The 15,060-nt window shown below is 43.8% G+C and overlaps 1 protein-coding gene across 1 annotated transcript in view; it reads left to right on the top strand.

The window, feature by feature from the left end:
* The window catches only part of LOC120978241 (cytochrome P450 2G1-like), a 112,841-nt gene that overhangs the window by 74,559 nt on the left and 23,222 nt on the right, over positions 1 to 15,060 (top strand). The gene's annotated exons all lie outside the window — the stretch shown is intronic.

Here is a 15,060-nt window from a genome sequence, read left to right as displayed (position 1 = left end):
AGGTGAATTAAATTGATTTTTCGAACGGGGAGATGGTTAAAAAAACGCTGGCTCCCTCCCCTTTGTTTGAATTCACGCCTTGGTCACTGCGTCTGCGCCATGCAATTTACTGTCACACCCGATATGAGTGGTATTTTCTGTAGTACTATTCTCATCAGTTTAATCCCTGTTACGTCCCATATCAGGGTGGGATTGCCTTTTGTGAAAAAAAATTTAGGCCGGGTACCTTCGACTGCCTTCACAGTGACAGACCAAACTCTGATACACCAAACTGAATTGATTTTAGGTACCGGGAGATGGAAAAAGCAGCTTAATCGGTCCTCTTACTCCCAAGTTGGGGCACTGCGCGTGCACGGAGCAATGTGCTGTGACACCCTATATGAGTGGTGTCTTAACTAGTACTATTCCTATCAGTTTAATCCCTGTTACGTCCCCTATCCGGGGACGTGTGTCAAATTGATTAACCATTGTCGAATTAACGAACCATTACGACATCCTGGAATAATTTAGTTCTGAGCTTTGTACTTGCTTTGTATTGGAATTGATGGGGATTTATTTTATGTATTAAAAACCCATCCATACAACTTTAAAAAAAAAAAAATTATTTATTTAGTTTTTTCTATGAAAAATTATCCAGCCGATCGCTTTTGTTCTGATCATAATAAAGCAACGGCCTTATCATCTGGGGTGTAGTAACATTGCCAACACACTCATAGAGGTGATGATCGCTTCATTGTGATACGCAAACCCCTTCACCACAACAAGGTAACGATCACGAATGAGAATTGACACTTGTATGTGCCTTTTTTTTTATTTTGTTTTTGCAGCCACAGTGCAGCACCAGAGGCCAGAAAAATTAGGCATGTACATATGCCTGAAAAATAATGTTATTGTTGCAGCCGCTGTTGTAGCAGCGGCCGGAAAAATTTATGTTTTCAAGGCAGAAAGGTGACTAAAACATTGCGGCTTGAACCCTAGTTGGTGGCGGAGAATTCACGAGAGTCATCCGGTATGCAGACATTAAATACAGCAGCTTGGGGGACCATTTTGAGGCCAAGGCATGTCATCAGGCCTTTTGTTAGTTAAACGTATCCCCCAATGTCAGTCCCTTCGGGATCCATGCCTCATTCATCTTAATGAAGGTGAGGTAATCAACACTTTGTTGACTGAGGTGACTTCTTTTGTCAGTGACAATGCCTCCTGCTGCACTGAAGGTCCTTTCTGACAGGACACTTGAAGCGGGGCAGGCCAGAAGTTCTATCGCAAACTGGGATAGCTCAGGCCACAGGTAAAGCCTGCACACCCAGTAGTCAAGGGGTTCATCGCTCCTCAGAGTGTCAATATCTGCAGTTAAGGTGAGGTAGTCTGCTACCTGTCGGTCGAGTCGTTCTCTAAGGCTGGATCCCGAAGGGCTGTGGCGATGTGTAGGACTGAAAAAGCTCTGCATGTCCTCCATCAACAACACATCTGTAAAGCGTCCTGTCCTTGCCGCCGTGGTTGTGGTAGGAGGAGGATTACTTTCACCTCTTCCCCTGTTAGATTCCCGTTGTGCTGTGACATCCCCCTTATAAGCTGTGTAAAGCATATTTTTTAGTTTTGTTTTGAACTGCTGCATCCTTTCTGACTTTCTGTAATTTGGTAACATTTCCGCCACTTTCTGCATATACCGGGGGTCTAGTAGCGTGGCCACCCAGTACAGGTCTTTCTCCTTCATCCTTTTTATACGAGGGTCCCTCAACAGACATAACAGAATGAAAGACATCATTTGCACAAGGTTGGATGCCGAGCTACTCATTTCCCGTTCCTCGTCCTCAATGATGTCATTGACGGTCTGTTCTTCACCCCAGCCACGTACAACACCACGGGTCCCAGATAGGTGACAACAACGAGCACCCTGGGATGCCTGCTGTGGTTGGTCTTCCTCCTCCTTAAAGCCACATACCTCCTCTGACTCCTCTTCCTCATACTTCTCTTGCAGCGTTGCCGCAGGTCCGGCAAGCGATGATGACAAGGCTGTTTCTGGTGGTGATGGGGACCACAACTCTTCCTCTTCACGCGCATCTACAGCCTGATCCAGCACTCTTTGCAGGGCACGATCCAGGAAGAAAACAAATGGGATGAGGTCTCTGATGGTGCCTTCGGTGCGACTGACTAGGTTTGTCACCTCCTCAAAAGGACGCATGACCCTACAGGCATTGCGCATGAGCATCCAGTAACGTGGCAAAAAAATTCCCAGCTCCGCAGAGGCTGTCCTAGCACCCCGGTCATACAAATACTCGTTGACGGCTTTTTCTTGTTGGAGCAGGCGGTCGAACATTAGGAGTGTTGAATTCCAACGTGTCAGGCTCTCGCAAATCAAGCGCCATGGCCGTGTAGGAACGCGTGAAATGGCCACACACCTTCCTGGCCTGCTTGAGGACGTCCTGTAAGCCTGGGTACTTAGACACAAAGCGTTGTACGATGAGATTCAACACATGTGCCATGCACGGCACATGTGACAACTCTCCAAAATTCAATGCCGCCAACAAATTGCTTCCATTGTCACACACCACTTTGGAGATCTCCAGTAGGTGCGGGGTCAGCCACTGATCCACCTGTGCGTTCAGGGCGGACAGGAGTGCTGGTCCGGTGTGGCTCTCTGCTTTCAGGCAAGTCAACCCCAACGCAGCGTGACACTGTCGTATCGTATGTGGAATAGCCCCCTGGGGAGCTGGGGGGATTCAGTTGATGTGCAGCCAGACGCCGCAGCAGAAGAGGACTCAGCCGAGGAGGTTATGGAAGAGGATGGAGTAGGAGGAGTAGAGGAGGTGGCAGTAGGCCTGCCTGCAAGTCGTGGCGGTGTCACCAACTCCGCTGCAGAGCCACGCATTCCATGCTTGGCAGCCGTCAGCAGGTTGACCCAATGCGCAGTGTAGGTGATATACCTGCCCTGACCGTGCTTTGCAGACCAGGTATCAGTGGTCAGATGGACCCTTGCCCCAACACTGTATGCCAGAGATGCCATGACTTCCTTTTCAATCACTGAGTAGAGGTTTGGGATTGCCTTTTTTGAAAACATAATTAGTCTGGGTACCTTCCACTGTGGTGTCCCAATAGCGACAAATTTTTTGAAGGCCTCAGACTCCACCAGCTGGTATGGTAAAAGCTGGCGGGCTAAGAGTTCCGTCAAGCCAGCTGTCAGATGCCGGGCAAGGGGGTGACTCTGTGACATTGGCTTCCTACGCTCAAACATTTCCTTTACAGACACCTGACTGTGGGCAGATGAGATGGAACTGCAGAAGGTGAGAGGCGGAGTGGCGGGTGGTTGAGAGGGGGCAAGGAGGACAGCAGTGGTTGACGTGGCTGAAGATGCTGGACCACGAGGAGGATGGTGGCTTTGAGCTTGTGTGCTGCTTCTACTGGTCATCATGTGTTGATCCCATAGGCGTTTGTGATGTGCGATCATGTGCCTTCGCAAAGCAATTGTACCTAGGTGGGTGTTGGATTTCCCACGACTCAGTTTCTTTTGGCACAGGTTGCAAATGGCATCGCAGACACACAAAATAAATGCCACACTGCTGAGCTTTGCAATGATGGCATTCTGGTGGTGGCAACAGCATGTGTTGATTGGCGCACTGTCTGGCTGACCCCGGGTGCCGATACATGCTGTCTGACTGTACCACTAGCTCCTTGCGACGACCTCCCCCTGCTTCCAACTCGTCTCCTCCTTCTCTCTTTCTCCCCTTCTGAACTTTCCCCCTCTTCTTCTTCTCTTCGAGCAGGCACCCACGTGGCATCCACGGTCACATCGTCATCATCCACCACTTCACTTGTATCTGACACCTCAGCAAAGGAAGCAGCAGCGGGTACAACATCATCATCATCATCACACTGTACATCAATGTGTGTAATGCTGCCTGACTGAGACATATCCCTTTTATCTCCATCCTCTGGCAATAATGATTGCGCATTACTAATTTCATCCAACTGATGTGTAAATAACTCCTCTGAGGGATCAAGTGAAGCGGCTGTGGTGGCTGTGGTGGTAGTGGTGGTGGTGGCGGCGGGCGGGAGAGTGGTAACTTGAGAGCAGGTGACCAAAGTTGAGCTGGAGAAGGATGGTGCGTCAAGGTTCTTAGCGGAAGCTGTTGAAGATTGGGTGTCCTGTGTAAGCCAGTCAACTATTTTCTCTGAATTTTTTGGGTTCAGGGTACGTGGCCTCTGAACACTGGGCATTATTCCAGGGCCAGTGGAAATCACAGCAACACGACCACGACGGCCCATGCGGCGTGGCCTGCCTCTGCCTGTCATTTTTTATTAGATAAGTGTTACTATGCGGGCAAGGTACTGTGCCACCCTATATAAGTGGTGGGTAGTGGGCACAGTACAGTCTGTGTGGGCCTGACACACACTGTCTTGCAACTGTGATTATATCACAGAAAAATATTAACTAGAATTTTTTTTTTATCTGCGAGGTATTTGTGAGTGAGTGACACCCTGTAACGGTATAAGTGGAGGCCTAGCCACTAGCCAGTGGCCACAATACAGTCTGTTTGGGCCTGACACACACGGGCTTGCAAATGTGATTATATCACAGAAAAATATTAAATATAATTTTTTTTTTATCTGAAAGGTATTTGAGTGAGTGACACCCTGTAACGGTATGAGTGGAGGCCTAGCCACTAGCCAGTGGCCACAATACAGTCTGTGTGGGCCTGACACACACGGGCTTGCAAATGTGATTATATCACAGAAAAAGATTAAATAGATTTTTTTTTTATCTTCAAGGTATTTTCTGTCACACCCTGTATGAATGGTGTGCACACAGTACTGTCTGTGACTGAGCCTGCAGCCTCTCACACACGGGCAGGCAACTGCAATATATATATATATAAAAAAAAAAGCAGACTGATGTACCAGTCCTGAAAATGGCTTTTTGGGGTGCTGTCAGGACGCTGTCCTTACAGCAGATGAGTCTGTGGACACAGAACACTGCCCTAGCTAACGCTTTCCCTATTGAATCAGCAGCAGCAGCACTGTCCCTCCTCTCACTGAGAATGCAGATTCCGAATGAATCTAAAATGGATGCTGTCAAGGTGGTGGGAGGGTCTGGGAGGGAGGGTCTGCTGCTGATTGGCTGGAATGTGTCTGCTGACTGTGAGGTACAGGGTCAAAGTTTACTCAATGATGATGTATATGGGGCGGACCGAACATCGCTTATTCGCCGGCGAACTATTCGGTCCATCTCTTTTTAGGATGCACAAAGGTTATACAGGAGATGTAGCGCAGGTAATGTCACTGTCACCAGCGGGGAAAAAATTTGACTGAAAGTCACAGATAGAGACGGCCTTGTGGTTCGCCTGGTGGTCATTTTGCGGCGAACTGTGCGTGTTCGCGATTCGCCGAACATGGGAACATATGGAGAAATTTGCCCCCGCCATATTCTTTTACATTGTGAAGAACTTTGACCCATGACACATCCATCAGGTGGTACAGGACAGCCAATTGAGAGATTTCAGCACATGGACATACCCCCTACCTTATAAATAAACCAGATCTGGCTGCCATTTTACATGGAAGCAAATGACACCACTCTTCCTCAACCATATTATGATTAAGATAAATAAAAACACTGACAACTTTTTCTTAATGGAATAGAAATGGCCGAAGTGCTTTATTAAGGGTAACCAAAATTAAAACCAATAAATAATTTAATAAATTAATTAATAATTAAAACCATAAACCATACCAATAAATACCAATTTAAAACCATCCATATAGACCAAGATCCACTCAGCATCAGCTGAGCGATACAGCCCCTCTAATAAAACACAGCGACAGGTAGCACAAAATAAAGGGAGGGAAGGCGGGCGCTGTCCAGATCCGCGACGACTGCCCTGAGGTAGCGGCGAACCTGGGGATATAAAGGGTACAAATCTCCCGCCTTGCGGGCAAAAACAAATTACAGAGCTGGAAATCTCCCCCAGCAACAGGGTAGCAACCAATTAGAAGCTCCTCTTCAGTTGCCATACAGAATCTCCAACATAAACCTTACCAGCTCCAACCGGTTTCAACTTCATGAAGTAAATTTACCTGAAAAATAAGAGCTGAAAAGAGAAAGAAAGGGGGGGGGGGGGGGGGGGGGGCAGAGAACACAAATTGCCTAGTAACTGACATAAAATATTGGGGTCATTGCCCCCATGTGTCCCCCAAGCTAAACGCTCTGGTGGGCCCTCACATTCAGTGTTTTGCCAGTGTAGGGAGAGGTTGCTGTGTGGAGCAGGGACAGGCTGTTAGGGACACCAAACGCTAGCTAATAGGGCCACAAAAGTCATTTTAAGGTCTGGTATAGGTGTGATATCGATATGTGTGATACACAGAGGGGAGCAATATACTTATAATATACTTTTATAATAAGTCAAAAACACATAGATCTATATAGTGATCACCTGGAATTCAGGGGCCTAGGGGCTAGGGGCTTGCTAGGGCCATTTTTATATAGGGTAAGGTTCTGGATGGGGTCGCTCTTATCAGAGCAGGTGGTCTGTGGTTAGGCTATCAGGGCCAGAATAGCGCCCCCCTCTAGGGCAATATCAGGGACAGTTCTTTGCCCACCCTTTCCTCATCATCATCTAGCCCAGGGACAGATGTTTTTTTGCTTTCCCTCCGGGATTCATGGATGTGCACTGGAACCCCCCGGATTGTGGTAGGAAATATGGTTTCTAATTTGGTGCCGCCAAACACCTTATTTAGTGCCGCCGAGCACTTGTTATTGCCCACCACATCTATGTTTTTTGCTTAATTTTAATAATTTCATTTATTTTCATCTTGAGGGATATCTTTTCCATTCACACGTCCGCAAAATGGGTCCGCATCCGTTTTGCAATTTTGCAGAATGGGTGCAGACCCATAAATTTTCAATGGGGCCGGAATTTGCTGTCCACATCCGCACTTCCGCATCCGTGCTTCCGTTTCCGCAAAAAAATAGAACATGTCCTATTTTTGTCCGCAATTGCAGACAAGATTAGGCATTTTCTATTATAGTGCCGGCGACGTGCGGTCCGCAAATTGCGGAATGCACATTGCCGGTGTCCGTGTTTTGCGGATTTGCAAAACACTTACGAACGTGTGAATGGACCCTCATAGCAACATTATTAAAGGTTACGTTTTATCTTTATGTATATTCTAATGGATTGCCTTCCTTGTACAATGTTATAATATACTTTCTATATTAGAAATTATATAATAGTGCATTTGTATTGTGCGGCAGTTGTGTGCGGTTCTGCTGCGATACTGCAGGTATATAGAGGGACAAGCGTTATTGGAACAAATAATTTCTACTGGTGTGATATACCTGATATATTTGTGTACTGTATAGTGCATTTGCGCATGCGCGTAATTATACTATATTGCCGATATTTCGCATTGAAAAAAATTATGAATGGAGATCGCAAATTCGAATAATACATCTGGTATGTCACTGTCCATGTTGTGGGACTATTTGTGCACTTCTAGTAATTATTTCTTGGCTGCAAATAAGAGCTGAAGGTTTTTCAGGTTCGCCTGCCATTAAAATGAATGGGACCTGCCTCGAACTTGCGGTTCGCGTACATTTGATCGTGTTCGTGCAAATATTTAGGACAGATCTAGTGACAGATATTTAGGATGTGCAAACGTTATGCAGGAGATGTAGCGCAGGTGATGTCGCTGCTGCCAACGGCCAAACAATTGCGCTGAATGTCACAGATATTTTGGATGCGCTAATGTAACACAACAGATGTACCAGAGGTTGTGTCACTATCAGCAGCGGCCAAATGATTACACGCAATTTAGCGCACTTTGCGCTAATAATATACATAGCAGCCAGATAAAAAAATAGTCCTTAAAAGGACTTTTGGGTCTCTAACACCTTTTAACACAAAACAATTCCTGTCCCTACACTATCTGTCCCTTCTGCTCCAGCTCCCCCTGACTAAGACTAAGCCGAACCACGTGTCATTGGGTGCTATATAGCACCCGATGACGCATTCCGGCCAGCCAATCACTGTAATGCCAGTAACTAACATGGCTACGGCATTACAGTGAGTGCCAGTACTTCCCCGTACATTTATTGGCTGCGTAGCAGGCAATAAACATACATGGAGGAGACTCAAGCCGAAAACCGCGATTTGCGGACCATCGAGATGCTCGAGTGAAAATGGTGTTCGGCCGAGCATGCTCGCCCAACACTATCTTTTATATTATAATGTTATGTACATCAGCAATGATAAGGTATGGTTGTTTGGTTCGTATTAGAAATTAAACTTACCATCCCATTCCTCCTCTATTGGTGGCAGAGGGCTGGTCCGACTTCTTGCTAGGAAAAGGAGCAATGACAGATCTATTCACTGCCATTAGCCAGCCTTGTGTAAAAATCCTCCCAGAACCATACCTGATTCATTTTCACAAATGTTATGCGTTCTAAACTTGCGGCTAACAATGTTGTCCACTTCAGTGCGATGATTACACCTACTATGCTGAATACATCCTCTTAAAGTACACTGGAGGCTGCAGAAGACAGAACACACATAGCAAACATAGCAAGTCATGGCCACTGTTCCAATCTGCCTAACCAAAAGTCTATGAATCAGGCAAGCAAGATGTGGAAGCTGTTCTTCTATCATCTCTTGTTGCATTAGCTTGAGTGTTTTCTTTAAATATCAGGTGGATAATAGCTAATGTTACTGTGTTCCCTACTGACAAATCTGGTGACCTCTTTGAAGAGCCTGAGTATGCGACATGCATCCCTGATGAGCTGCCACTGCCTGAGCTCTAAATAACACGTTTCCTCTGTGGTGGTTTCATGCATGATGTTATCATTGACCCATTTATGCTGCTTATACAGATAGTCTAGCAAATGCAAGGTGGAATTCCAGCAAGTTGAAACATTATGAATCAAGCAGTGCAAAGGCAGATTGTTCTGGCAGGGAGACATCCTGTGGAAAATGTTCCTTTTGTTGCACATTAGCAATTGATCCGCTGTGTGGCTTCTTGTCCATCAGATCTAAGACAGCATGGCAACATTTCAGTTTACACATATGAAAGGAGGGAGGTGGAAGGGAAACAAAGCAAGGACTTGGAGAGGGATGGCTAAGCATCTGGTGTGAAAACTAGACTGGCCAAATATGATGTCAATACAACTTGATCTTGTTGCTGTGGTGCACCATTGCCAAGCAAAACATTGACCTAATAGTTCAGGGATGGCCAACCTGTGGCTCTCCAGCTGTTGTAAAACTACAACTCCCACCATGCTGTGCTGTAGGCTGATAGCTGTAGACAGTGTGGGTATGCTGGGAGTTGTAGTTTTACAACAGCTGGAGAGCCTCAGGTTGGCCATCCCTGTAATAGTCCATGAATGACATGTATTGGCCATAACAGCTGCCCTGAGTGTCAATTGTGGTGTGCCCCTTGCTGCACAGCAACAGTTTCAAGGAGCAGCCCACGTTCGACACCACGTGAGAGTACAAGACAGGAATGTCAATGACAATTTCAACAACTTTTTTTGTACCCATCAAGCCAATTTTTAGCAATTCTTTAAAGTCGAGACAATTAATATCAGGTTTTTTTTAGAAAAAAAAAGTTGCAGTTGGACAAAATCCAATACAATCTTTGTGAGGTCAGATACATGACTGATAAATTTACTTTTTTTTAAGACAAAATAAAATTTGCATATGGACAATGCAGAGATTGCAGACTGCAATGGTTTGATGTTTGCAGCCACACGGGAAAAAATTTATTTCTTGGGAAACAACACAATTTTAATCCATTTTGGAAAAGACAAGAAAATCAAAGGCAATTTTCAGCAAATGCTTTAGAAAAAAAAAATTCAGTTGGACAAAGTTGAGCTTGCAGACAGCAATGGTTTGATATATGCAAGCACTGTGGAGTTTGAATTTTTTCGAGACAAAACAAAAATTCTCAATTGGGCAAAGTGTACAACAATAAATCATTGGTCAGGTATGCAACAATTTTCATAAATATTTGTTACCACCGACTGCTATTCTTTTACCCACTGTCACTTAGCATTAAAGAGCTTGAGATGGGTTGGATACAGTCCTAGGAGATACCAGAGTGTGGTATATGACTCTACAGAGCAATCAAGGTATTTTCATTGGGAATGAAATCAATACATTTATTCAGCCTGATTCAAATCAGACAGCGGATTTAATTGAATTGGGCCGAGAATACATTTTGGGAAATTTACTCATCTTTATTACACATGAACACATTAATAGTGATGAGCGGCAGGGGAAATATTCGAATTTGCAATATTTCACGAATATTTGATAGTATATTCATCATATATTTATGAATTTGTGAATTTGAGATTATTTTCTTGATCGCGAAAAATCGGCAATGTAATATTCAAGTAACATAGTAACATAGTATAAGGCCGAAAAAAGACATTTGTCCATCCAGTTCGGCCTGTTATCCTGCAAGTTGATCCAGAGGAAGGCAAAAAAAAAACTGTGAGGTAGAAGCCAATTTTCCCAACTTTTTTTATTTTTTTTATAAACAATTTTATTGATTTTAAACAATAAAACAGTTTCTAAAGTATGAGGTTACAGCAAATTGAGATACAGTATGATTTGACAATCCAGTTTACAATTACACCTCATTCAGATAACAAAGGCTGTGTAAACAGAAAGTAAAGAGAGAGTAGTTGTATACTTGGTAGTGTAGAAGATAATACAGTCATGATTCAAGGCCCAACAGCAAGGCATAACAGAAGACACGTCAAACCTCTTCTAAAAGGGAAGTTATATAAAAGGAGAGTACATGAGTGATCAGATGAATCAAGAGAAGTTTCTATAATTTTTCCATGCTGACCAGATTGAAAGAAATTTCTTTCTAGATCTCATCTCCCAATTAGAAAGCTCTTCTAGGCGGTAGATTTGGTCAATCTTATTTTTCCAGTGGTCAATTGAGGGAGCTTCCGAAGAGCGCCACTTGGTAGGGATTAATAGACGAGCTGCTGATAGCATAAAGGATAGGAGAAATGTGTTCTGTTTACTCGAAGCGGTTAGGCCAAGGGACAGGAGAGCGGTTTCAGGTAGGCATGGAAAGTTAGAATTGCAAATGGTATTACTAATCTGGAAGATTTGTTTCCACCAGGTCTATAGGGGGGGGCAAGTCCACCAGATATGCATAAAGGTGCCTTTATCAGAGTTACATCTCCAACAGGTATTGGGAATGTCGGGATACAGGAGAGCTACTTTATCTGGAGTTCTGTACCACCTGGATAAAATTTTATATCCGTTCTCCTGTATCCGAACGCACCTAGAGAGTTTATGTGGGATTATAAGTAGATATTTGATTTCTCTGCTGGAAAATTGTTTACTTAGGTCTTTCTCCCATAAGCCTATATATGCGGGTTTGGTCTCTATAAGGGGCAGTTTCAATTTATTATAGATGAGGGATATCAATTTGGGGGGATAACAAGTGCTAGATAACAAGGGTACAAACCAATTAGGAGAATTTTCCTTAGTTATGGACTTGGCCCGCAAGTTCAGTTCCGCTCTCAGGAATTTGAGAGTGAGGAAGTTAGAAGTTGGGATATTAAGAGAAGTGGCTAGTTCTGGCTCTGATAGTACACTACCATCTTTGTCAAGGAGATCCATTAATAAGGTGGTTGATGATCTAACTTGTATAGGGGCTGTAGATCCAACTTCTGTAGGAGCTAGAGAGAGAAAGTCTCTAACCCGCAAAAGGGAGGGGAGAGATGAAGGGACCTTATAGGTAGAAGAAAACCAGTTCCACACTTTAATGGTGGAGCGTATCAATGGATTGGCACCGGAGGGTAGAACTAATAGAGGTTTGTCAGTCAGCAACAGAGATCTAAGGGATGAACTGAAATTCGCGTTTTCAATTGGGAGCCAGAGTTTATGAGGGGGGCTTCGTATCCAATCAATCACTCTACATAGATGGATGGACTTCATATATCATTCAGGGTCTGGGAGGCCAATGCCACCTAGGTGATTGGTTTGGTAAGAGTGGCGAAGGAGATTCTGGATTTTTTCCCTTGCCATAAAAACTGTCGGATAAGTGAATTCAATTGTTTGAAATAAGAGCGGGGAATCATAATGGGCAGTACCTGGAGGAGGTAGGTAAGTTTAGGGATAATCAAGGACATCAATATATTTTTCCTGCCAAACCAGGAAAGATGATGTCCCTCTAATGAGTCCAATTGAGCGGCAATGGATTTTAATAGGGGGGTGTAATTCAAATGGAACAGGTCAGGAAGGTGGGAGTTTATTTTAATGCCTAGATAAGTTAGTCTTTGTTCAGTCCAATTAAAGGGAGAATTCAGTTGGAGAGTTTTAATGCAGGAAGGAGATAGGCCAAAATGTAAAACCTGTGATTTTTGGGGTTTATTTTGAAATTTGAAAGAAGGCTAAATTGGTTAAGTACAGAGAGTATTTTGGGCATGGAGGTGAGGGGATTGGTGGAGAGGATTAAGCGGTCATCAGAAAATGCAGCTAATTTGAATTCTTGAGATCCAACCTTCAAACCCTGGATAGAGCTTTCCTGTCTTAAGGCCTGCATAAGTGTCTCCATAACTAAAACGAAGATAAGGGGGGAGAGGGGGCAACCTTGGCGTGTACCATTGTTAATCTGGAAAGTAGCCGACTTGAGGTTGTTCACTAGGACCGAGGCGGAAGTGTTTTTGTACATCGCAAAGATGGCATGTATATATGGTTCCGGGAAGTTGAATTTAAGCAACGTAAGTTTAATGTAGGACCAGTCTATGCGGTCAAAAGCTTTTTCCGCTTCGGTACCTAGTAGAACCAACGGCAGTTTTTTATGGGCGGAGTAGAAGAGTGCGTCTAATATTTTAGTTGTATTGTCCTTACCCTCTCGGCCTTTGCCAATTTTCCCCACTTAAGGGGGAAAAATTCCTTCCCGACTCCAATCAGGCAATCAGAATAAATCCCTGGATCAATGACCCCTCTCTAGTAGCTATAGCCTGTAATATTATTACACTCCAGAAATACATCCAGGCCCCTCTTGAATTCCTTTATTGTACTCACCATCACCACCTCCTCAGGCAGAGAGTTCCATAGTCTCACTGCTCTTACCGTAAAGAATCCTCTTCTATTTTTGTGTACAAACCTTCTTTCCTCCAGACGCAGAGGATGTCCCCTCGTCACAGTCACAGTCCTGGGGATAAATAGATGATGGGAGAGATCTCTGTACTGACCCCTGATATATTTATGCATATTAATTAGATATTCCCTAAGTCGTCTTGTTTCTAAAGTGAATAACCCTACTGTTGATAATCTTTCTGGGTACTGTAGTTGCCCCATTCCAGTTATTACTTTAGTTGCCCTCCTCTGAACCCTCTCCAGCTCTGCTATGTCTGCTTTGTTAACAGGAGTCGTCTGACTAGTGATTTGCAAAGTGGTAGGACTATATTATTATCACGGGCATCTATGCCCCTTTTGATGCAACCCATTATCTTATTGGCCTTGGCAGCAGCTGCCTGACACTGGTTTTTGCAGCTTAGTTTGCTGTTTATTAAAATTTCTAGGTCCTTTTCCATGTCAGTGTTACCCAGTGTTTTACAATTTAGTATGTACGGGTGACTTGCATTGTTCCTTCCCATGTGCATAACCTTACATTTGTCAGTGTTAAACCTCATCTGCCACTTCTCTGCCCAAGCCTCCAATCTATCCAGATCCCTCTGTAGCAGTATACTGTCCTCTTTAGTGTTAATTACTTTACACAGTTTAGTGTCATCTGCAAAAATTTATATTTTACTGTGCAAGCCTTCTACAAGATCATTAATGTATATTGAAGAGAATAGGGTCCAATACTGACCCCTGAGGTACCCCACTAGTGACAGTGACCCAATCTGAGTGTGTACCGTTAATAACCACCCTCTGTTTTCTATCGCTAAGCCAGTTACTTACCCACATATAGACATTTTTTCCCAGTCCGAGCATTCTCATTTTATATACTAACCTTTTATGTGGTACAGTGTCCAATGCTTTGGAGAAGTTCAGATATACGACATCCATTGATTCACCACTGTCAAGTTTAGAACTTACCTCCTCATAGAAGATGATCAAATTAGTTTGACATGACCGATCCCTCACGAAGCCATGCTGATACGGCGTTATTTGCTTATTTTCATCGAGATCCTCCAAGATAGCATCTCTTAGAAAACCTTCAAACAGTTCACCCACAACAGATGTTAAACTTACCTGCCAATTTTTTCCGGGCTCTGTTTTTGCACCCTTTTTGAATATTGGCACCACATTTGCTACGCGCCAATCCTGTGGAACATTCCGTCAGTATAGAGTCCGCAATTATCAGAAATAAGGGTCTGGCTATAACATTACTTAATTCTCTTAGGATATGAGGGTGTATGCCATCTGCGTACGAAATACAGGCGTGGGTCGCTATAGCTACATTTTTCAAGCTGCTAGAAGTTTCCTGAGACTGTATAAAATGGTTGGCACGGCAGAACATAACAATAGCTTTATATGCAGATAGAGTGCTCTAATATGTGAGAAATTGAAAAATCGGCACTAATGATGAGAATATTTTGGATAATACGTGCAACTTCAAATTTTAAAAGGTCTGAGTACTTTTTAGTGATTGGTGCACTAAGTATTGTTGTGAACTTGTGACATCACAGCACTATGTATGTATGTATTTATCTACCATACATACATACAGCACTATGTCTGTAGCATGTATGTATGGATAGCAGAACCTATCACACTACCTAACACCCTGCACTGGAACCTATCAGATACACTATATGACTTTCTAACCTACACTGACTATCTCCCACTAACTATCTTTATTATATATATAAGCTAACTAACTAACTATCTAATGTAATGACACAGGAAAGCACAGAGCACAGCAATAACACTGCTGTCTCTCTCAGATCTGCAAAATACTGGGGAGGTTCTTATATACTAAAGGGGTAGGCAAATTTCCTATTGGTTGCTAGGGATAATGCTAAGCTCAGACAAAGACAAAGACATTGCAGCCTTCTCATTGGCCCACAAGCAAGAAGGGAAGTTA

Source organism: Bufo bufo, chromosome 8 (genome assembly GCF_905171765.1).
Source record: "Bufo bufo chromosome 8, aBufBuf1.1, whole genome shotgun sequence".
Classification (NCBI taxonomy): Eukaryota; Metazoa; Chordata; class Amphibia; order Anura; family Bufonidae; genus Bufo; species Bufo bufo.
This window is presented reverse-complemented; position numbering and strand designations above follow the sequence as displayed.